General features: G+C 41.5%; 1 protein-coding gene across 1 annotated transcript in view; it reads left to right on the top strand.

Moving 5' to 3' along the window:
- Positions 1–23,776, top strand: part of LEMD3 (LEM domain containing 3) — a 1,135,447-nt gene that overhangs the window by 996,800 nt on the left and 114,871 nt on the right. The gene's annotated exons all lie outside the window — the stretch shown is intronic.

Raw genomic sequence — 23,776 nt, 5'->3', positions numbered from 1 at the left:
GCATATGCATTCCCACCTCTTCCTTTGATGCACAAAGTGCTACTGAAGATCAAAGAAGATCACCCAAGGATAATCCTGATAGCTCCAGACTGGCCGAGGCAGCATTGGTACCCGCTACTGAGGAGTATGTCTCGGACACACGCATGGCCTCTACCTCTATGTCCTTTACTACTAACACAGAACAACTACAGGATCCTACATCCAAACTTGAAAACACTACAGCTAGCTGCTTGGAATATTACATAAAACATAATAACCAAGATTTATCTCAGAGGGTTAAAGACATTATCTTGGAGGCTCGCAGACCCTCCACAAGGAAGACTTACTCAGCCAAATGGAAAAGATACCTCATTTGGAGTGCAGCAAAAGGAGAAAATGTATCATTAGCAAACATAGCTAACATCCTGGAATACTTAGCAGAACTTTTCCACAATGGCCTGTCTTACTCCTCCATTAAGATTCATGCATCAGCAATTTCAGCAGAATACAACATGGATCCTCCAGTCTTCTCTCATCCTCTACTCAGACAGTTTCTGAGAGGAATTAAAAATGTAAAGCCTCCAAGGAAGCCACCTTTGCCTACATGGGACCTTAACTTTGTGCTGGAAAAGTTAACACTTCCCCCTTTTGAACCAGCAGCAACTGCAGAATTACAGTTCTTATCTTGGAAAACTGCTTTCCTGCTTGCAATCACTTCAGCAAGAAGGGTTTCTGAATTACAGGCATTAATGGCAGTACAGCCCTTCCTTATCTTCCATCAGGATAGAGTGTCCTTGAGAACTAACCCTACTTTTATGCCAAAAGTGGTCTCCAGAGTATCATTGAACCAAGCAATCCACCTACCAACATTCTTCCCCAACCCACAGAACAGGGGGGAAAGACTACTACATACCTTGGATGTGCACAGGCAATTACGCTACTATCTGGACAGAACTAGGACCAACAGAAAAACTGACCAGCTTCTGGTAGCATATGCAACAGGAATGTAAGGAAAAGCAATTTCAAAACAGACAATCTCAAAATGGATAGGAAATTGCATTAGATTTTGTTACTCTTTTCATGGAAAGACAACTCCAGAAAACATCAGACCTCACTCCACAAGGGCTACAGCCACTACTACAGCTTTCCTACGAGGAGTGGCTACCAAAGACATTTTAGAAGCTGCTACTTAGAGCTCCGTGCATACATTTGCCAAGCATTATAATCTTCCTTTATACTCCAGATCCCGAGCAGGTTTTGCAACTGCTGTTTTGCAAGGGATCTTAACTACACCATCATTATCTTAGTGCCTCCTCCCCCAGTTTGGCTGTGGTATTCTACCCATATGTTAGGAATGCAGATGCATCCTTGAAGGACATAGTACATTTTTGTACCTACCATAAATGTAGATGTCCGAGAGGTATGCATCTGCAGTCAGGATTACCCGCCCTCCTTCCCCTCTGTGGTACTCCTAGGGTATTTGCCCATCTTGTAGCTAGCTGGGGGAATCTATTATGGTGTATTTGTTTGTATATATGTATATACATGCTTATATTGTTTGCTCTCTACTGTTTGGAATCATTTGCATTTATCCAAATTTAGCCTTCCTAGAGGGCACCTGGCATCTGGGGCAAGAAACACTGAGGAAAATGGCGTCGGCTGATGCCTTTATACCCAATACACAGCAGCTATGACGTCGGGTGAAGTGCGACATCAGCCGAGGCCAGACCCAGACTTTGGAATCCGGCCGACCGAAGGGCTGCCTGAGGCAGGACAACCCATATGTTAGGACTGCAGATGCATACCTCTCAGACATCTACATTTATGGTAGGTACAAAACTGTACTTTTTCTCTCACCCCTTACTAAGACAATTCCTCAGGGGAATCAAGAACATTAAGCCACCAAGAAAGGCCCCAGTGCCAGCCTGGGACCTCAATTTTGTCTTAGAAAAACTGACTACCTCCTTTTGAGCCAGCAGCTTCAGTTGACTTGCAATTTCTCTCATGGAAGACAGCTTTCCTGTTAGCAATTACCTCAGCAAGAAGGGTTTCGGAGCTTCAGGCCCTAATGGCAATACCACCCTTTATTATTTTCCACAGAGACACGGTTTCATTAAGGGCCAACCCTACTTTCTTGCCAAAGGTGGTATCTAGGGTTTCTCTAAATCAAGCCATTCATCTGCCTGCTTTCTTCCCCAATCCTGAGAATAAGGGGGAAAGACTTTTGCATACCTTAGACATTCACAGACAACTTCGATACTACCTGGACAGAACCAAGGCCAGTAGGAAGTCTGAACAACTTTTTGTAGCTTACGCCCCTGCAGTCCAGGGAAAAGCAATTTCAAAACAGACTATTTCTAAATGGATTGGACATTGCATCAGATTCTGTTATTCCTTTCATGGAAAGACTGTTCCAGCCAATGTCAGACCACATTCCACCAGAGCTACAGCCACCTCTACAGCATTTTTAAGAGGGTTGCCTACCAAGGACATTCTAGAAGCTGCTACATGGAGCTCCATGCATACATTCTCCAAACACTACAATCTCCCTCTATATTCCAGATCCAGAGCAGGCTTTGCTTCAGCAGTCCTGCAGGGTTTGATTGCCACACCATCTCTTTCCTAGTGCATACCTCCTCCCCCAGCTAAGCTATGGTATTCTACCCACCTGTTATGACTGCAGTTGCATTCTTGAAGGACATAGTACAGTTTTCTACCTACCATAAATGTAGATGTCTGATAGACGTGCAACTGCAGTCGGATTTTCCCTTCCTCCATACCCCTCTATGCCTAGGGTCCACTCCTATCCCTGTTCCTCTTAGCTGGGGATATCTGTTATGGTGTATTTGTTTTATTGCTCATTTATTTGTTTGGAATCCTGTTTTTGTCTTCCAATTTGATTACAGCCTTCCTTGGAGGGCACCTGGCATCTGGGGCAAGAAACACTGAAGAAAATGGCATCGGCTGATGCTTATGTACTCCAGCCGCTCTGACGTCGGAGAGAAAAGCGACATCAGCCGACGTCGGACCCAGACTTTGGAATCCGGCCGACCGAGGGCTGCCTGAGGCAGGACAACCCACCTGTTATGACTGCAGTTGCATGTCTATCGGACATCTACATTTATGGTAGGTACAAAACTGTACTTTATGGTGTATCTGTTTATTACTGTTGTGCATGTCTAGAAATTTTTGCTTATCCATTCACAAAATTTAGCCTTCCTTGGAGGGCACCTGGCATCTGGGGCAGGAAACACTGAAGAAGATGGCGTCTGCGGATGCCTTTATACTCCAGCCGCTCTGAGGGGGAGGAGGCGACATCAGCCGACGCCGGACCCAGACTTTGGAATCCGGCCGACCGAAGGGCTGCCTGAGGCAGGACAACCCATATGTCAGGACTGCAGTTGCATATCTATCGGACATCTACATTTATGGTAGGTACAAAACTGTACTTTCTAGTTCCTGTAAAGTTACTGTGTGAACATAGGACCTCCCTTATTGATTGTATCCAAGATTCATTAGGAATTACTGTAAACAATGAAATAATGTCCATGGTTAAGAACCTATCATAGAAGGCTTTCACAGTAGGTGTACTTAAAGGAACAAAAATGCTGGTTCTTTTTAACTGATCACTCACAATACTAGTTTTGTTTTGATATAACAACTTAAGATCAATATTACAAGCAAACAATCTCAGTTCAGTTAAGGAGTCATCTATATTCCCTTCACTAGAGGGTATAAGGGTGAGTCCTTTATACAAAAGTGCTGATTCAACTCTAGAAAAAGAATATTTAAATAAATTATGCACAGTAGAGCCAGCTACAGTTTGTTTAGATGTTGGCTTCTCTTTGTTGGTCCTACCGTTGTGAAGGTTTGGGGTCCTATCTGTCTGTGTGGTTAATGCAGTTCCTTTTCTTCCTTGGTTTCTTCCCCTTGTTCGACTTCCACGTGTTGGTGGTTGTATTTGAATAGGGAACTATAAATGGATACGTGGGGATCCTAAAAATGGTCATCACTGAAGGTCAGATTACTCTCTCTTTGTGAAGATGTATTGTGAACAGCAGCAGTAGACCGGTCAGAGTTGGATAAATGTTCCTCATTAAGGCTAATATTAGAAGCAGTGGCCGAATCATCTGGACAAACAGCTGTATTGTGTTGCCGATGATACCTGTAACTGCTGGACCAGCAATTTGAAACATTGTATCGGCCAAAGTGGTTGGTGCTGAGGTTATCCGCCTTAGCTCTTTTGGCCAATGAAATACATGATTGTTTTTTAAAGTCATTCATATCACGATTTAGCTTATGCTTTTTAGTAGCAAGTAATTTATCTTCAAAGACTCTCAGCTTTTCTAACACAGTGTTGTATTCATTCGAAACCATATGAAAGTCTGCTGAATTAACCAGCTTGACTTCTAGTGATTCAGTCTCAGCAGAAAGTTCAGTGTCAATCTTTAGAAAGAAGTTGCTCATTAAGCGCATAAAATCAGCGCTCAGTTTAAGATTGTTATTGCCACTGCTTGAGAAGGCCAGGAAATCTATTCCCAAATGTATTTATTTTGCCTTTGTTGACCGGGAAAGTCTGACTAGGCTAGTGCCCTTTTTCAGAGGCGGCTCAGGGAGGAAAGCTCCACAGAAGAAACAAAATTGCATAGTTGCAATTTATAAGCTCCACAAAGAAACAAAAATGCATAATTACAGTTCATATAGTTCATATAAAAAAGTGCGTCAAGGTAAGTATATAATACAATTGAGCTTTATGAAAAGGAAAATTACAGGCATGGTGAAAAAAATACAATGAGATTAAATTCAAAAAAAGCTCAAGTATAAGGAATAGGAGTACAAATTGGGTTTAGTAGCTCACAGTCAAGTAAGTTATGTACAAAGATTGAGATAGGTAAGCATTTTAGTAATCCTAAGCCCTCTGGGGGCAGTCCACCATTTCTAAATATGCACTAAAGCTTAAGTGTTGCCAATGGAGTCTTTTAAATTGCTCAGCTTTAGACTCCAGAGTATGTGTGTATTTTAACAGTTTGCTCCTTTCTTGGTTATCTGTGCATATATTCTTACACAAGTCTGTAAAGTCATTACATGAATACGCAAGGGGATTACAGGTGTAGCAGTAATGGTAGTTGTGGAGCAGCTGGGCTGTGCATCCATCAGGCTGGCCATAAATCACAATGTGTCACCAGAATGAAAAACCACATGCTTGTAATGTTAATAGGCTACTATCTCTTGTTATTGTGTTTGTTGTAATGAAATTAATATAGACACTACTTTTATACATCTCATTACTAAACAGGTATCTATTTTTAATGTTTTTCTACATGTTCTAATGATAATGTTAACTATCTTGCTTACAGTGTTAAATGTGATAATTTCCACATCGGCAAAGACAAACCAAAAATTGGAAGAAAGGATAGGGTGTCATCTGTTTGAGATACGTAAAGGTATTGATACCAGTTCCTTAAGCAAACATCATATCTATGGGCAGAGATCATAAATTTCAGTTCAGAGTCCTTCAAAAGGTTTATGTTAATATACGGGGGGGGGGGGTTACCTGATCACTAAAACAGAATTAGCTGAATATAAATGGATAAACGTCAGGGCTGATGTACCACCGGGGCTGAATATTATGAACAGCGTTAAGCAAAGGGAATTTTTATGATTTTGTTATACCAGGCTATAGATAATTTTGTTACTATTTTTTTAAATGGTGAACAAATGAATCCAAGTAAGCCAGCAAAATTAATCCTGAAAAACAAATCCAAGTGTAAGAGAACAGGAGATAATACCACGGCAAAACATATTTATTAAAATTCCAACGCACTTGTAAAGGCAATAAAAACAAGAGATGAGTGCTTTTGGCTTTTTGCCTTCTTCAGATCTGCATTTACAAATCTAATGCTCAGTTAAATACTAAAATCATCCAGTAAAATTTAAAATGCATCATTGCATGTAACTTCCATAGGAAATTGTTAGTGGTGATACATTTTACTAGATGATTTTAGTATTTAACTGAGCATTAGATTTGTAAATGCAGATCTGAAGGCGGCAAAAAGCTGAAAGCGCTCATCTCTTGTTTCTATTGCCTTTACAAGTGCGTTGGAATTTAATGAATACGTTTTGCCGTGCTATCTCCTATTTTCTTAACTTGTTTTTTAAATGGTCATGTGACTTATGTACTATCTTTGGTACACTGACTTCTTATATCAATTATTTGAGATAGAGGTGTTATTTTTATGTTAGGCATTGAAAAAAAGTTGTAACTCGAAAGCTTTGCTGCTATTTTAGCTGCTATGTTGCTATTTTTTGCTGTTAAATTATTTCAGATGTCCATGTTTCTAGCTTGTGTTCTGTGGACTACTAAATAATTTGAAACATGACCTGTCAGGCCCACTAGAATATCCAAATAAACGCAGCAGGCTCAAAATTAATCCACTAAGAAGACACTTTGAGTTGGCGCTTTTGTTTTACTCTATTGAGTTAAACTTCTTCAGACAACGAAAAAATTGAGTTAACCCTTTAAACAGGAAGCACTCCCATGAATAAATTAATCAATTAAATCTTTAAAGTGCACCTATTTAAGGGGTTAACTCCATTGTTTCATTGTCTGAAGAAGTTTTACTCAATGGAGTAAAACGAAGGTGCTAACTCAGTGTCTTCTTAGTGGATTAATTTCGCGCCTGCTGCGTTTATTTGGATTTTCTAGGTTTATTTTTTCACTTGGTTTGTGATTTCAGGCCCACTGGAATGTCTGTTTACACAGCCTACAGATAGGCTTCATCCCTAAGAAGTGGAGGACTGCAGCGGTCATTTCTCTGCACAAAGGCAGACCATCACCAGTTCCAGGGAACTGCAGGCAAACAAGTGTGACTAGTCTTTTGTGCAAGACTATGAAAATAATTATTGTAGACCTCATGAGCAAAGACATAGGAAATCGTCAAACACTGGACCCATCCCAATTTGGTTTCATCATGGACAGATCATGCTTACTAAACATAATGGACTCCATTAGGGTGGGAGAATCCACCTCCACCAAGAAGCCTGTTAATAGTGGTGTCCCACAGGGCTTGGTACTGGGACCTCTCCTGTTTGGAATATACTTCTCTGAAGTCAAAACAAATGTAGATGGCCTTTGGCCAACCAAATTTACTGACTGCTGCAAGCTGGATGGAATCACTGAATCCTCCATGGTAGTGAGAAAATCCTTTGTGGTACAACTTATAAGTAAAGACATAGCATCCAGATCTCAGGATATCATAGCTCCACTATACTCTGCTCTCATTAAACCAATAATAGTGTACAGTGCACCCTTCGGCATGTACCTGACCAAATATTTGCAACAGCTGGAGCAGCCACAGAGATTCCTCACTAAAAGAATACAGTGTGAAAATGTGAAACAATAAAAAGGCACCACAGGAACCAGGCAGCACCAAAAGTAATCACTCTATGTGAAGTGTAGCAAACTGCCCACAACCAAAACGCCAACACGTAGATTTTAACGCTTTATTAAAGATCCGTTTTCGTCAACCACTTCATCAGAAATGAACACAAAATACCCAAACTCCTCGTCTTAAGTACTAGCCCCAATTAAAATTAATTGCATAATAAAATCAATTAAAGTATTTTAACCAATTGACTCAGTGTGAAACATACTGTAATAAATAGCATCACATAAATGTGAACATTATAAGTAATACAAAGTCACAATAATAGAGCCTAAAAGATATTGAATATAATAAAAATAGCTTAAAGTGTCACTGCTAAAATTAATTTGAATCAAGAATTCATGTGCTGTAAATGTGTGTATTAACAGCATGATGTTCTTCATCTCACATTGCTGCAGTCCTTACTTATGGGTAGTCCGCTGTCCTCGGTCGGCCCGAATACCAAAGTATTAGGCTGACGTCGGTCATGGGCACCTAGATCTGACATCAGAGCGTCAGGGTATAAAGGCGCATGACCGACGTCATATCCTCAGTCTTTTTTGCCGCATGGTCCGATGCAGAAGCAGAGTTGCAAGTGCCATTCGGCGTTCTGAAATTTTTCGTTTTCGGAGTTTCAGACCGATACCAAGTTGGGCTAAGTACCCCGTTGGGGAATATTTTTGTTTTTTCTTGCCTCAGTTACTTACCGGATGTCAGAAAAAGTGAATAATTGTATTTCTTGTGGGAAACAGATACCGCATAGGGATTACCACTCGCTTTGTATTCCTTGTTTGGGACCGGAGCACGACGTAGTCGGGTGTCGGTTTTGTGCTAGGTTTAATAAGCGCACTATAAAACGGAGGTTAGATTGCGCTAGGTTAGTCTTTGGCAAGAGGTGTAACTATAATATGCCGTCGGATATTCCGACGCCTGCTTCTACTAAGAAGCGCAAAGACAAATCTTTAAAGCCTAGGCAGGATGATTCGTCCGTTTCGGACGCCGGACCTTTAGAAGCTACAGCTGAACAGGTGGATCCGGCTGAAGTTTCTGTTGAGTCCCAGGGGGAAACTTTGATTTTACAAGATGTGGCCTCTCAGGAGGCAGGCCAGGCTGAAGGGGCCTCTCAGGTTACTATTCTCCCTTCTATGCCTACGGTGGTTAGGCCTTCTGCTACTGTTTCTAAGGCTCCTTCTAAGGGCAGGTCTGTTTTGCCTTCCTCTGGTGTCAGTTCAGGTTCTTCAGGGTCTGTGCCTAAAAAGCACATGCTTAAAATGGCAGAGGATTTGATTTCTTTAATTAGAGGTTCTATGCCCCCTCCTGATAAGAGGCCCAGGATGGAGCCAGAGTTGGAAAGTTTGGAGCAGGCCTCAGATGATTCAGAGTCTTCTACTGAGGACATTCAAGATTTCCCTCCTTATTCTGATTCTGATGCAGAGGATTCCACTCCTTCTGCTTCACCTCCAGAGGATTTTTCATTTTCAGAAACTCTCCATTCCATGAGGGAGCATTTTAAGTGGGAGGGACAGGATTACTCTGATTCCCGGAAGAGGCTTAGGGAGTTCTTGTTTTTACCACAACATAGACCCTTAGCTATACCTCCGGTTTTGGATGTTGTTTCAGATGTTTTCTCGGAAGCTTCACTTAATCCAGATTCTGTGCCTCCTGCCCCAGTTAAACCGGACAGGTATTACAGGGTGCCTGAGGCTCATAAATATCTGTATAAGAGTCCTAGGGCGGACCCAGAAACTATTAGTCAGGGGCCTAAGGGTGTTAGAGCCTCTGTTGTTAAGAATCCGGTTCCTCTGGATAAGGAAGCTAGAGCTTTGGATAGATGGGGTAAGAAGGTGTATACCTCTTCTACTTTAGCAATGAGAGCTTTGAACTGCCAGTTTCATATGTTGAAGTATCAGAATTTTCTCCTTTCTCAGCTAAGATCTAAAGTGGACGCTTTGGCAGAGGGCATAGAGTGTAAAGAATTGCAGGATTTAGTGCATGTTTCTGAACAGGTGGGTAAGCACTCTTTGCAATGTGGTTTTGATGCCTTACAGGCTTCTTCTAGGGTGGCGGCCACTGGTGCAGTTATTCGTAGGCACACCTGGCTTAAGGATCAGAATTTGTCTGAGCATGTTAAGTCTAGAATTCTGGATGCCCCTTTGCAGTCTGGAGTTTTGTTTGGTCCTCCTGTGGAGTCAGTCTTAAAGAAAATGGAAGACAAGGCTAAGTCTATGCAGACTGTTAAAGATTTTTTGCAGGTACAACCTCCAAAGTTTAGTAGAAATTGGCCTACTAAGGGGTGGACGTACCCTTCTTCTGATTCTCAGTCTAGGGGTAGGTCTAGGCGTGGTAGGGGCAGAGTTCAGAGTACCTTCAGGCCGAGACAATGGAGTTCGCCTGCTCAATCTGCTGGTGAGGGCAGGGGCCAGTCCTTTCGTAAACAGGCCCAATGACCTGCATTTTCAGCTGCCAGATTCCTCTTGCCTGGCAGCTCCTTTGGGAGGAAAGTTGGCTCTTTTCAAGCAAAATTGGCATTTAGTCACCCAGGACAAATGGGTATTGGACATTATAAACCGAGGTTACAAGTTCTATTTCCATACCATGCCTCCTTTCAAAGGCATGCCAGACGTTCCTCCTCGGCAAAGGATAGAGGCTCACAGACAAATTTCTTTACTTCTTCAAATAGGAGCTATACAGCCAGTTCCTCTGTCAGAAGTGGGCCTAGGATTTTATTCTCGCCTGTTTCTAGTTCCAAAGAAAGGAAACACGTGGAGACCAATTTTGGATTTATCTATCCTCAACACTTACCTGGACATTCCAAAGTTCAAGATGCTGACTTTACAACAACTTTTACCTCTGTTGGGAAAAGATCACTGGATGGTTACTCTGGATCTCAAAGAGGCTTACCTTCATGTTCCTATCAGGCCCAGTTGCAGGAGGTTCCTGCGTTTACGGGCTGGAAATTTACATTATCAGTTCTCTGCATTGCCCTTTGGCTTATCTACTGCCCAGAGTGTTCACAAAGGTTCTGGCTCCAGTGATAGCATTTTTCAGACTAAGAGGAATACAGATTTATCCTTATTTGGACGACTGTCTGATTATTGCACAAGAAAAGGACGAACTTCTTCATCATCTACAGTATGTGATGGCAGTGTTAAGATGCCTAGGGTATTCTGTGAACGAAACAAAGTCCAGTCTAGTACCCTCTCAGGACATGTGCTTTCTGGGTGTGAGACTGAATACAGCTTCCCAGATGGCTTTTTGACCCCGGACAAACAAAGAAGCCTTTCTCTTTATTTCCAGCAAATGTCTCTACGGTCCAGGCTGACTGCAAGGACAGTCCTTCAAGCCTTAGGGTTCATGGCATCTTGTATTCTGGTGCTTCCCAATGCCAAATTGCATATGAGGAAGCTTCAATGGTATCTCAAAATGTGTGGACACAGCACTGCCAAGATCTAGACACTGTCATTCAGATAATACCTTGCATTCAGAAGGAGTTTTGTGGTGGGCTCAGGAATGTCACCTAAACAAGGGACTCTCTGTGACCCGGCCAGAGGCGAGTCAGATTCTAACGACAGATGCCTCGGACAAGGCTTGGGAGCACACCTCAATGGAAAATGGGTGCAAAACACGTGGCCTGTCAAACTCCAACATTTGCATATCAACTTGAAGGAAATGTTAGCAGTCCAGTTTGCATTGATGGCTTTCAAAGATTTACTTCGTCCAGGGCAGGTGTTGATTCAAACAGACAACACTACTGTCATGTGGTACATCAACAAGCAGGGGGGAACCCATTCTTACCCTCTTTGCAGGCAAGCGATGATTCTGTGGGAAACTGCTCTCAATTTACACCTCAATCTTCAGGCAAGGTTTCTACCAGGAGCACAGAACTCCTTAGCAGATGTGTTGAGCAGACAAATAGTTGATCCTCACTAGTGGAAATTGGATCCTCATGTATTTCAACAGTTGACAGTGTTATGGGGAACTCCAGACATAGATCTGTTCGCTTCTCCTCTAAATTACCAGTTGCCAAAGTTTTGCACAAAAATGTTTCATCACGCAGCTTGGAAGGTGGACGCTCTATCTTTCAGTTGGAACAATCTGCATGTATATGCCTTTCCACCTCTGCCTCTTCTTCCCAAGGTACTTTTGAAGGCCAGACAAGACAAGCCAACCATGATTTTGATAGCGCCGGATTGGCCTCGACAACACTGGTACCCACTACTGAGGAGTTTAGTACGAGAACCTCCGTGGCCTCTGCCTTTGATTCCGCACCTTTTGTCACAAGAGGACGGTCACTTCCTCAATGTCAAGATTCAGTCTCTGCATCTAACAGCCTGGCATATTCTGTTTTAGACTCTGAAGGGTCTCAGCTTCCACAACAAGTTTTGAATGTTATTTTGGAGGCCAGGAGGCCTAGTACCAGGAAAGTTTACGCTGATAAATGGAGGAGATTTTTTATTTGGAGCAAAGGAAAGGACTTTGATGTCTCCAAACCTGATTTAAGTGTTGCTCTTCAATATCTTACTGAATTATTGGACAAGGGTTTGTCTTTCTCCTCAATAAAGGTCCATGCTGCAGCCATTTCTGCTCACTATGATTGTGACCCTCCTTTATTCTCTCATCCTTGGTTTAAGCAATTTCTTAGAGGGGCAAAGAATATAAGACCCCCACGTAGAGCTCCTACTCTTGCTTGGGATCTCAATTTTGTGTTGGAAAAACTTACTCTACAACCTTTTGAGCCTGCAGCTACTGCCGAGTTAAAGTATTTATCATGGAAAACTGCTTTTTTGTTGGCCATTACCTCTGCAAGAAGGGTTTCTGAATTACAGGCCCTCATGGCAGTGGAGCCTTTCCTGATCTTTCATAAGGATAGGGTATCTTTGCGTACTAATCCTTCCTTTATGCCTAAAGTGGTTTCTAGTGTGGCCTTAAATCAAACTATTCATTTGCCTACTTTTTATGCAAACCCCCAAAATAAAGGGGAGAAAATTTTGCATACTTTGGATATTCACAGGCAGTTGCGTTATTATTTGAGCAGAACCAAGGAGTTCAGACAGTCTCAGCAGTTGTTTTGTTTCTTTTGCTTTGGGTTCACAGGGTAAACCTGTTTCAAAACAAACTATTTCTAAATGGATTGGGTTTTGTATTTCTTTCTGTTATTCCCATCATGGTAAGGAGATTCCTGCTGGAATCAGGCCTCATTCCACTAGGGCTACTGCTACTTCTACGGCCTTTATAAGGGGGGTAGCTACAAAAGACATTTTGGAGGCAGCTGCTTGGAGTTCAGTGCATACCTTTTCTAAACATTATCACCTTCCTCTTTATTCTAAGTCTAGGGCTGGATTTGCCACTGCAATTTTACAGGGCATTTTAGTGGCCCCTAATGCTTTATGATTTTTACCATCCTCCCTTTCCCGTTGCTTTGGGATTCTACCCATAAGTAAGGACTGCAGCAATGTGAGATGAAGAACATAGTACAGTTTTGTACCTACCATAAATGTAGATGTTCGAAGATCCACATTGCTGCAGTCCAATTTACCCTCCCTCCTTCCCCTCTGTAGTTTGACTTGGTGCTATGCTTTAGGTGATGGTTGTTGTTGGGCATGTTTTTGGGAGGTATTCTGTTTTTGGCTGGGGCCTTTCTGGTTTGGCCTTCTGACATCTGGGGCAAGAAAAGACTGAGGATATGACGTCGGTCATGCGCCTTTATACCCTGACGCTCTGATGTCAGATCTAGGCGCCCATGACCGACGTCAGCCTAATAGTTTGGTATTCGGGCCGACCGAAGACAGCGGACTACCCATAAGTAAGGACTGCAGCAATGTGGATCTTCGAACATCTACATTTATGGTAGGTACAAAACTGTACTTTACCAAAACTCATAATTTAGCTGCTCTCATTCTAAGTATTGGTGCAAGGGAGACCATTTCATTGAGACCTGGGGGCTTAGTTGATTCTAATACAATCTGCCAAAAAAGCTCTCTGAATTCAACCCTGGTCTCCCACATGCCACCCCTAGGGTCTGAATGTACAACTTCCAGCACAAAAAATTGAAATTTAGATTTAGTACAAAGGCAAGAGTGTTTGTAAAGTGCATTGCTTTCTTTACCAGTTCTAATCTCGTACAAATGTTCATAGATACGTTGTTTAAGCTTTCTTTCACTCTTGCCTATGTAAAATGAACCACAAACCATACATACTGCCATATAAATAATACCGTGGGTATTACAATACTTAGAATGAGAGCAGCTAAATTATGAGTTTTGGTAACATGCTGTTAATACACACATTTACAGCACATGAATTCTTGATTCAAATTAATTTTAGCAGTGACACTTTAAGCTATTTTTATTATATTCAATATCTTTTAGGCTCTATTATTGTGACTTTGTATTACTTATAATGTTCACATTTATGTGATGCTATTTATTACAGTATGTTTCACACTTTGAGTCAATTGGTTAAAATACTTTAATTGATTTTATTATGCAATTAATTTTAACTGGGGCTAGTACTTAAGACGAGGAGTTTGGGCATTTTGTGTTCATTTCTGATGAAGTGGTTGACGAAAACGGATCTTTAATAAAGCGTTAAAATCTACGTGTTGGCATTTTGGTTGTGGGCAGTTTGCTACACTTCACATCGAGTGATTACTTTTGGTGCTGCCTGGTTCCTGTGGTGTCTTTTTATTGTTTCTTGGTTTCAGTGACACCTGCCTGTGTTGGTTTCTTTGTCGTTTTTGGGATGGAACTTACGGGCAGCTCTAGCTCCAGTTCTGGAAGTTTGCAACGCGGTTCCGAGTTAGGAGAACTGCGCAAATTGGTGGGTCAGCTGACACAGCTTGTGGGTCTTCTGACTCGTTTGACCCAGTCGATGTCAACGTTGTTCACGTCGCTACCTCCCCGAGACAATCGGGAAGCTGAGAGTAGATTGAGGGGAGAAATGGAGCGTGGTACTCGTAAGCGTGCTACAGATAGCAACAATGAAGCACAGAACAGTCCCAACGATATACCCAGACTCTTAGATAGTGTTATCCAAGAAGGAAGTTCGTTTACTGCTACTGGCAGCCCTTGTACTTCTGGTTCTAATCGGACAAAGACTAATTGTAATGGCTCTGCAGGTACTCAAAAACTTTTCGCTGATATTTTTAATGCTAAATATGATTTTAAAAGGAATACGACTGTTATGCTTAACAATGGGACATACAAAACCAGACTGGAAGACTTTGAGTATTTTTTACATAAACTTAAAATGCTACAAATGGACAATTGCTACTTAAAACATTGTTTGTCATTAAACATTGTGCCTAAGGGGCTTAGAATCTGTAAGTACCCCAATAATGTTGTTGATGGCAGTGATTTTCATAATGATTTGATAATAGCATTTGAAAAATGTGGGGTGGACATTATGAGGGCTGCTATTAAAAATAATGAGCATGAAATTGATAAACTCAATGTGAGAATTGAACAGTTAAATCACAGTATTACTACTGACCTCATATACACTATTGAGTAAGAGAAATTAAAATATTTCAAAGTTTGGAAAAATGTTGAAGCCAAATGTTTGGAGGTACAAAACAGGAAACTTAACAAAATAGATGGGGACCTTCAAGAATATAAGGTTAGAACCCATTACCCTAAGCCAAAAACTAGAGGTAGGAATTTTAGTTGGTATCAACCTGAAACCCAAGACAAGGATGAAGTATTTCTTGGTAATGAGATTTATGAAAGTGAATTTCCTCCACTGAGAAGATCTGAGAGGCTTAGGTCTAAACACAATACTGACCCCAACTCAAAAAAACTACCAGGGATACCAAAGGAGACCTCAAACGAGGAATCCAGTCAAATGGAACTAACTAACCAGATTAAGAACACAGGTTTTAAATGGACCCGTGGTGATTTCTCTATTTATAATTATTCTTCCTCATTTTTTGTCATTGATGTTACATTTAATTTGTTTTCTAAAGGCTTTGGGTTTATACCTACGAACAAGACAAACATTTTCAATTTATTAATAGACCTGAAATTGTTCATTAGAAAAAAGAATCTAGAACTGTTATTTCAGGGTACAAGTGTTCATAACCCAACCAATGGCTTAAGGCGAAGAAGTACGTTTAACCCTCCAATACACCCCCAACTCAGAAATCTCGAGAATGTTTTAGAACATAATTTTAGGAAAACCCTTACACACAATTATGTGAATTACAACTTGACATTAGAAGAGAAAAATGTTTTTGGATGTCATTAGTAAGGACAAGACTCTCCGGGTAATGAAACCTGACAAGGGAGGGGGGTTGTATTTATGGATCAAATACTTTATGAGGGTAAAATGTTAGATATTCTCAATAATTCAGACAAATATGTTAGGGTTTCCCTAAATGAAATCAATATAGCTTATAAGAAGATTTATTTACTTCTTAATGATTTACTTTTGGAAGGCCTTATTGATTTAGCTACATACAAGTACTTGCACATAGACAAGCCAAGGGTGCCTGTGATTTTTGGTATTCCAAAAATTCACAAAAATACAAATGACCCACCATTGAGGGCAATAGTGGCAGCAGAAAGTTCAGTCACAGCACCCTTGGCTAAATACGTAGATAAGAAAATTAAATTAGTGGTTTCTTCAAACCAGAATATTTTAAAGGATTCTTGGGATCTACTTAGAAAATTAGAACATTCATTATGTTCAGAAGAACTTTCTTTTGGAACAATGGATGTAGTAGACCTTTTTACCAGTATACCTCATGATACTGGTTAGTACTGGTTTGAGGAAATGTTGGTTGAATACAGTGGGCTTACCAATAATGAATTTAGAATAGTGTTGCTTCTTATGGAAGTTATTTTGAAACACAATTTTATCTTCTTTGCTGGAGAATATTATCAACAAGTAAGGGGTGTAGCAATGGGGGCCCCTTGTGCCCCTACCTACGCAAACATCATTATGGCATATTGGGAGAATAAATTTTTATTGAATTCACTATACAAGGACAGTTGGGTACTCTATGGTAGATTTTTAGACTACCTTTGTTTTCTATGGACAGGAGATGAAGCAGCATTTGTTGATATGGTTAACTATCTTAGTGGTACAACAACTTTTTTGAAATTCACTTATAAGTTTGATTGTGACACTTTGAACTATTTAGACATTACTATTAACAAACAAGACAAACACTTTGTCTCAAAGGTATTTAGGAAAGATACCTTTTCGAATTCTTACCTCCATTTCAGCAGCTCACACCCTTTTTCACAAAAAAGAGGGGTTCTTAAAGGGCAATTAGTTAGAATCGGTAGAATGTCCTCTGAGGACGGAGATTTTTTGAAGGAATGTGATTGGTTAAGGATTCAGTTTCAGAACAGAGGGTACCCTGAAGAGCTTATAGATGAAATTTATAGAGAGGTGGCTTCGGCTAGAAACTCTAGGTTTGCCCCGATATTAGTTAAACAGTCCACCAGAACCAACAAAGGTTCAACCAAAAAAATAAAATGAAATTCGAACCACAGTGTGCACTGAATAAATACTCAAGATCTGAAACACGAAGATTTATTCAACCAACAACAGACTAAGCATATGCTTTCACCAGCAACCTGGCTTCTTCAGAGTCTGACAGTAAAACACTCCATATAAAAAACACTCCACATTTAAAGCAAGAATGCATTCTCCCCACCCATCCAATTAATCAATAAATCAATCAAACAGACAATTTCTTAAGAGTACATTTACAGTTCAATCAGGAGAAAGGATTAGCACAATGCACTTTATTTGCATAGTGCAGTATGTGGGAATTTTAACAAATTTTTATTTTTTATTATAGATAGGGTTAAGTCTAACATTCAGTGTGATGTACAGAACAGGGTAGCAAGGTTAGAAATGGAATGGCAGCTTAGGCTCAATGCTACCAGGCGCCCTGGACTAAATGAACGTGTTTCAGATCTTGAGTATTCATTCAGTGCACACTGTGGTTCGAATTTCATTTTATTTTTTTGCCCCGATATTAGGTAGTGGGAGTGAGCTAACTTTCCCACCCAAGGAACAGGGGACAGACAATTACATGAACAGCCTGGTTACTACCTTTGATGGACAATCGGGTTTTATTAGAAAAATTATGGAGAGAGAATGGGAGAATTTCTCCAAAATTTCTGATTTAACCAACAGTTTTACTGACAAACTGAAATTTGTATGTAGGAAAGGAAGAACAATAAAAAATTATTTAGAAATGGGGCACACATTCAAAATCTTGTATGCCATCTAACAAGAAAGGTTTATTTAAGTGTGGGGCATGTAATTATTGCAAACATTTATTAATGGGAGAGAGTTATTTTTTGAAGGAAAGGGATAGGAGACTATTTTTAAATTCATTTGCCAATTGTAATACCCACGGTATTATTTATATGGCAGTATGTATGGTTTGTGGTTCATTTTACATAGGCAAGAGTGAAAGAAAGCTTAAACAACGTATCTATGAACATTTGTACGAGATTAGAACTGGTAAAGAAAGCAATGCACTTTACAAACACTCTTGCCTTTGTACTAAATCTAAATTTCAATTTTTTGTGCTGGAAGTTGTATATTCAGACCCTAGGGGTGGCATGTGGGAGACCAGGGTTGAATTCAGAGAGCTTTTTTGGCAGATTGTATTAGAATCAACTAAGCCCTCAGGTCTCAATGAAATGGTCTCCCTTGCACCAATACTTAGAATGAGAGCAGCTAAATTATGAGTTTTGGTAACATGCTGTTAATACACACATTTACAGCACATGAATTCTTGATTCAAATTAATTTTAGCAGTGACACTTTAAGCTATTTTTATTATATTCAATAAATTTTAGGCTCTATTATTGTGACTTTTTATTACTTATAATGTTCACATTTATGTGATGCTATTTATTACAGTATGTTTCACAGTTTGAGTCAATTGGTTAAAATACTTTGATTTTATTATGCAATTAATTTTAATTGGGGCTAGTACTTAAGACGAGGAGTTTGGGTATTTTGTGTTCATTTCTGATGAAGTGGTTGACGAAAACGGATCTTTAATAAAGCGTTAAAATCTACGTGTTGGCGTTTTGGTTGTGGGCAGTTTGCTACACTTCACATCGAGTGATTACTTTTGGTGCTGCCTGGTTCCTGTGGTGTCTTTTTATTGTTTCTTGGTTTCAGTGACACCTGCCTGTGTTGGTTTCTTTCACAGTGTGAAAATGTCCTATGTGGCCCGCCTCTGTCTCCTACAGATTACTGAAGGGTGAGCTATGCCTTACCTGCGAGGCATTCTCCGATCCAGCTTTAATGAATCCGCTGTACATTCACAAAACAAATTGCACTAGAATTACACCATCAACACATCTGAACCTTGTCTGTAACGCATGTTGGAGAGGCACGTGTGTGCCTCAGAGGTTACCCTTTCTCTGGAACACTCTCTCCATTCATGTGAAACTGAGCTTTTCCCTAAGCCTATTCAAACACAGTTTGGACCAGTGGATTGGAACTCACAAATTCACACCTGGCTTGTCGCCTGTGTCCCTTATGAGCAGGGGCAGTTTGTAGACGCACTAAGGCACGAGCATATACCAAAGCCATTCTAGCCCATGAGCATTGATGATTAGGAAAACTGGGACACAAATGGCTGCACTTAAATAGGCTTTAGGTCCAGCAGCCTAGTAACCCCCTGTGGTCCTATAAAACATAATGTACATTGGCAAATGCTAGTGGTTGATAACTAAAAGTTGATGTTTATCGTGTTACACTGCTGCAGTCATCACACTCGGGTTATCCTGCCGTCAGGCGGTCCCGCAATCGGCCAGAGTTCCAAAGTCTTGTTCCGGCATCGGTTGCTGTCGCCTCCTCCCTGACATCAGTGTGACAGGGGTATACAAGATGCAGCCGATGCCATTTTCTTCAGTCTTTCTTGCCGGGCGGTGCCTGAAGCAAAAGCAGTTCGCAAGTACCGGTCGGCAGTCTCCTGAGATTTTCATTCCGAATCCAGAACCGAAGTCTTCTACAAAGCTAAGTACCCCGCTGGGGAAACTTTTTCTTGCCTCAGACCGATGTCAGTAAAAGTTAACTGTATTTCTTGTGGGAAGCAAATACCTCATAAGGATTTCCATTCCTATTGTATCCCATGCCTAGGCCCTGACCACAACGTTACTGGTTGTCAGTTTTGTACTAGGTTTAACAAGTGCACTACTAAACGTCTGTTTGATTTTGCCCGACATTATTTTGGTAGAAAATTCCATTATACCATGCCGTCAGAACTTCCTATGACCGGAATACACAAAAAGCGCAAAGACAAAGTTAGGCATCCGAGGCCTAAAACTGACGACGAAGCCTTTTCTAGGCCAGTCACTGGTTCTCCGGTTTTCAGCGAGGCGCTTTCGCAGCCCCTGACTACTGTTTCTGTAGAACCACAAGCCGCCTCCGACTCCCACGTAGAGATGGCTGGGCCTTCGGATGCACAACCTCTTCTGCCTACCAACACTAACCTTTCAGAGCAATCCAGAGTAGCTGAGCAACCCACAGCTACAGAGGGTGTCTTCAGACCTACTCAGTTAAGCATTAAACCCTCAGCTAAGTCTAAGCCTCCTTTAAAGTCAAAGAAACAAATTCAGCATTCTCCAGGACAGGCTTCTATGCCTAAGAAACAAATGCTCAAAATGGCCGAAGACCTAATTACTCTGATCAGGGGGTCCCATCCCCCTCCTGATAAAAGGCCTAGACAGGATGCAGAGTATGACTCATCCGACCAGGTGTCCATCTCTTCTGATTCATCCTCAGACTTAGGGTACTCTTTACCCCCCTTATGAGGATTCTGATGCTGAGGAATCAATTCCATCAGCCTCACCGCCTGAGGACTACTCCTTTGGGGAAACCCTACATACCATGAGGGAGCATTTCCACTGGGAAGGCCAGGATTACTCAGAATCCAAGAAAAGGCTCAGAGACTTCCTTTTATTACCTCAACACAGACCCCTTGCTATTCCACCAGTGTTAAATATTGTCAATGATGTGTATACTGAATCAAGCTTAAATCCTGATTCTTTACCTCTAGCCCCTGTTAAACCTGACAGATACTACAGAGTCCCTGACTCACATAAATTTCTATATAAAAACCCTGTCGCTGACCCTGAAACTATTTCTCAGGGACTCAAAGGAGTTAAGGCCTCATCAGCCAAGAATCCAGTTCCCTCTGATAGAGATTCCAGAGCATTAGACAGATGGGGAAAGAAAGTATATACGTCTGCAACTTTAGCAACGAGAGCCTTAAATTGCCAGTTTCACATGCTCAAATGTCAGCAATTTTTACTGTCTCAGTTAAAACAAAAAATGCTTCCAGAATCAGGCCCTCCTAATTTTAAAGAAATGCAGGATTTATTGCATGCAGCTGAACAAGTGGGAAAGCATAATTTGCAATGTGGTTTTGATTCTCTAGAGGCCTCCTGCAGAGCAACAGTTATAGGCTCTGTTGTTAGAAGACATGCTTGGTTAAAAGAACATGCATTACCAGATCATGTTAAAGCAAAATTATTGGATGCACCTTTGCAGCAGGATGTGTTATTTGGAGTTAAGGCAGAAGCGGTATTAAAGAAAATGGAGGACAAGGCAAAATCTATGCAAACAGTGAAGGATTTCTTACAGGTTCAGCCTCCTAGATTTAGCAGAAACTGGCCAACTAATGTCTATAATTGGTCCTTTCCAATTACAGACAGACCTCAAAGGGGAAGATACAGACGTCCAAGAGGGAGAGGTCAAACACAAGGTCCTTACAGGCCTCAACAATGGGTTGCATCAGGCCAGAAAGAAGGGGAAGACAGGCCACAACCATATAAAAAGCAGCTCCAATGACTTCCCACTACAGCTGCCAAACAAATCCGTCTTGGCAGCCTCCTTGGGAGGAAAACTGGCACTCTTCTACCACAATTGGCAAATGATCACCAAAGACAAATGGGTTCTCAACATTGTATTTCAAGGTTACAGGTTACACTTTCACACTCTGCCAAGGTTAAAAGGAATGCCAAATCTGCCACCAAATCAATGGGCAGAGGCTCAAAAACAAATTACAGCACTCATGGATATGAGAGCTATTCAAAAGGTACCATCACAGGTGCAAGGACAAGGATTTTACTCAAGACTCTTTCTGGTACCCAGAAAGGATAAAGCCTGGAGGCCCATTCTGGATCTTTCATCTCTAAACACTTACCTGGATGTTCCGAAATTCAAAATGTTGACATTACAGCAGCTTCTTCCCATGCTGGGCAAGAAAGCTTGGCTCGTGACTTTGGACCTCAGAGGCATACCTGCATGTCCCTATCAGACAAAACTGCAGAAGATACCTCAGATTCATAGCTGGTTCAATGCCTTACCAATTCTCTGCACTGCCCTTTGGCTTATCTACTGCGCCCAGGGTCCTCACAAAGTGCCTGGCACCAGTAATTGCATTTTGCAGACAGAAAGGAATTCACATTTATCCGTACCTGGACGACTGACTGATTCAAGCAGAGAGCAAGGACACTCTTCTAAAGCATCTGGTGTTTGTAAAAAAGTTAAGTTGCCTGGGGTACACAGTAAACAAAAAGAAATCAAAACTAGTGCCCTCACAAGAGACTATATTCCTGGGTGCCAGCTTGAACACAACGGCCCAGATGACTTATCTCACGCCAGACAAACAAGGACAACTGACTCAATACTTTCAATTGATGGCAAGAAAGACCCAGCTCCCTGCAATAAAAATTCTGCAGACCTTGGGTTACATGGCATCCTGCATACTACTAATTCCATATGCCAAACTGCATATGAGGAAACTACAATGGTACCTAAAGAATGTATGGTCTCAACACTGTCAAAGTTTGGAAACCATTATAACACTGATCCCTTGCCTTCAACAGGAGTTTCAGTGGTGGGCTCAAGCTTATCACCTCAACAAGGGACAGCCTTTTGCACAACCCACAGCCAGGCAAACACTGAGATGCATCGGATTACGCCTGGGGAGCACACATGGCAGGCAAATGTATTCAGGGCACGTAGACCGCAGAACAAAGGCATCTTCACATCAATCAAAAAGAAATGCTAGCTGTACAAAATGCGATTATAGCTTTCAAGGACCTGCTGCATCCAGGACAACTACTCCTAAAGACAGACAACACCACAGTTATGTGGTACATAAGCAAGGGGGCACTCACTCCAACCCCCCAAGAACCACCCTGGATTTTGCCTCAAATTCCACATCTGCTGACTCAGCACAACAAACAAGTACTACACAGCCAGCTAAAGGCCTTAAACGTAGCTGCATGAAAGATTCCTTAGTCAAGCAAGCAATGCCTCTCTCCAAAGCTGTTATGGATGTCATTCTGGAGGCCAGAAGGCCTAGTACCAGGAAAGCCTATTCGGATAAATGGAAGAGAATTCTGTGCTTGGAACCAAATTCACAGCCTTGACCCTCTTGTACCAAACATTCCTCAGATACTACAATACTTAACTGAGATGCTGGACAAAGGGCTCTCCTTCTCATCCATCAAGATCCACGCCTCTGCTATCTCTGCTCATTACAACATGGATCCACCAATTTTCTCTAATCCTCTGTTAAAACAGTACCTCAGAGGGGCTAAAAACATAAGACCGCCCCGTAGAGTCCCTACTCCTACTTGGGACCTCAACTTTGTTTTGGAGAAGCTAACTTTACTTCCCTTTTGAGGCAGCCAACACAGCAGAATTAAGATATATCTCTTGGAAAACTGCTCTGCTCCTGGCAATAATCAGCACGAAGAGTTTCAGAATTACAGACTCTAATGGCAGTGGAACCTTTCCTCATTTTCCACCAGGACCAGGGTGTCTTTACGAACTAACCCTACTTTTATGCCAAAGGTGGTATCCAGTGTGGCTCTAAACCAAACTATTCACCTGCTGACTTTTTATCCTAAACCACAAAATAAAGGGGAGAGACTACTGCACTCTTTGGACATTCACAGGCAGATGTTCGTGTTACGCTGCTGCAGTCATCACACTTGGGTATTCCTGTCATCAGGCGGTCCCGCAGTCGGCCAGAGTTCCAAAGTCTTGGTCCGGCGTCGGTTGCTTTCGCTTCTTCCGTGACGTCAGTGCACCAGGGGTATACAAGATGCATCTGACGCCATTTTCTTCAGTCTTTCTTGCCGCGCAGTTCCCGAAGCAGAAGCAGTTCGCAAGTGCTGGTTGGCCGACTCCTGAGATTTTCAAAGTTGAATTTCAGATCCAAAGTCTTCAATAAAGCTAAGTACCCCGTTGGGGAAACTTTTTTCTTGCCTCAGACCGATGTCAGAAAAAGTTAATTGTATTTCTTGTGGGAAGCAAATACCTCTTAAGGACTTCCAATCTTACTGTATTCCATGCCTAGGCCCTGATCACAA

Source organism: Protopterus annectens, chromosome 11.part0 (assembly GCF_019279795.1).
Source record: "Protopterus annectens isolate FY-2018-M chromosome 11.part0, PAN1.0, whole genome shotgun sequence".
Lineage (NCBI taxonomy): Eukaryota > Metazoa > Chordata > Ceratodontiformes > Protopteridae > Protopterus > Protopterus annectens.
This window is presented reverse-complemented; position numbering and strand designations above follow the sequence as displayed.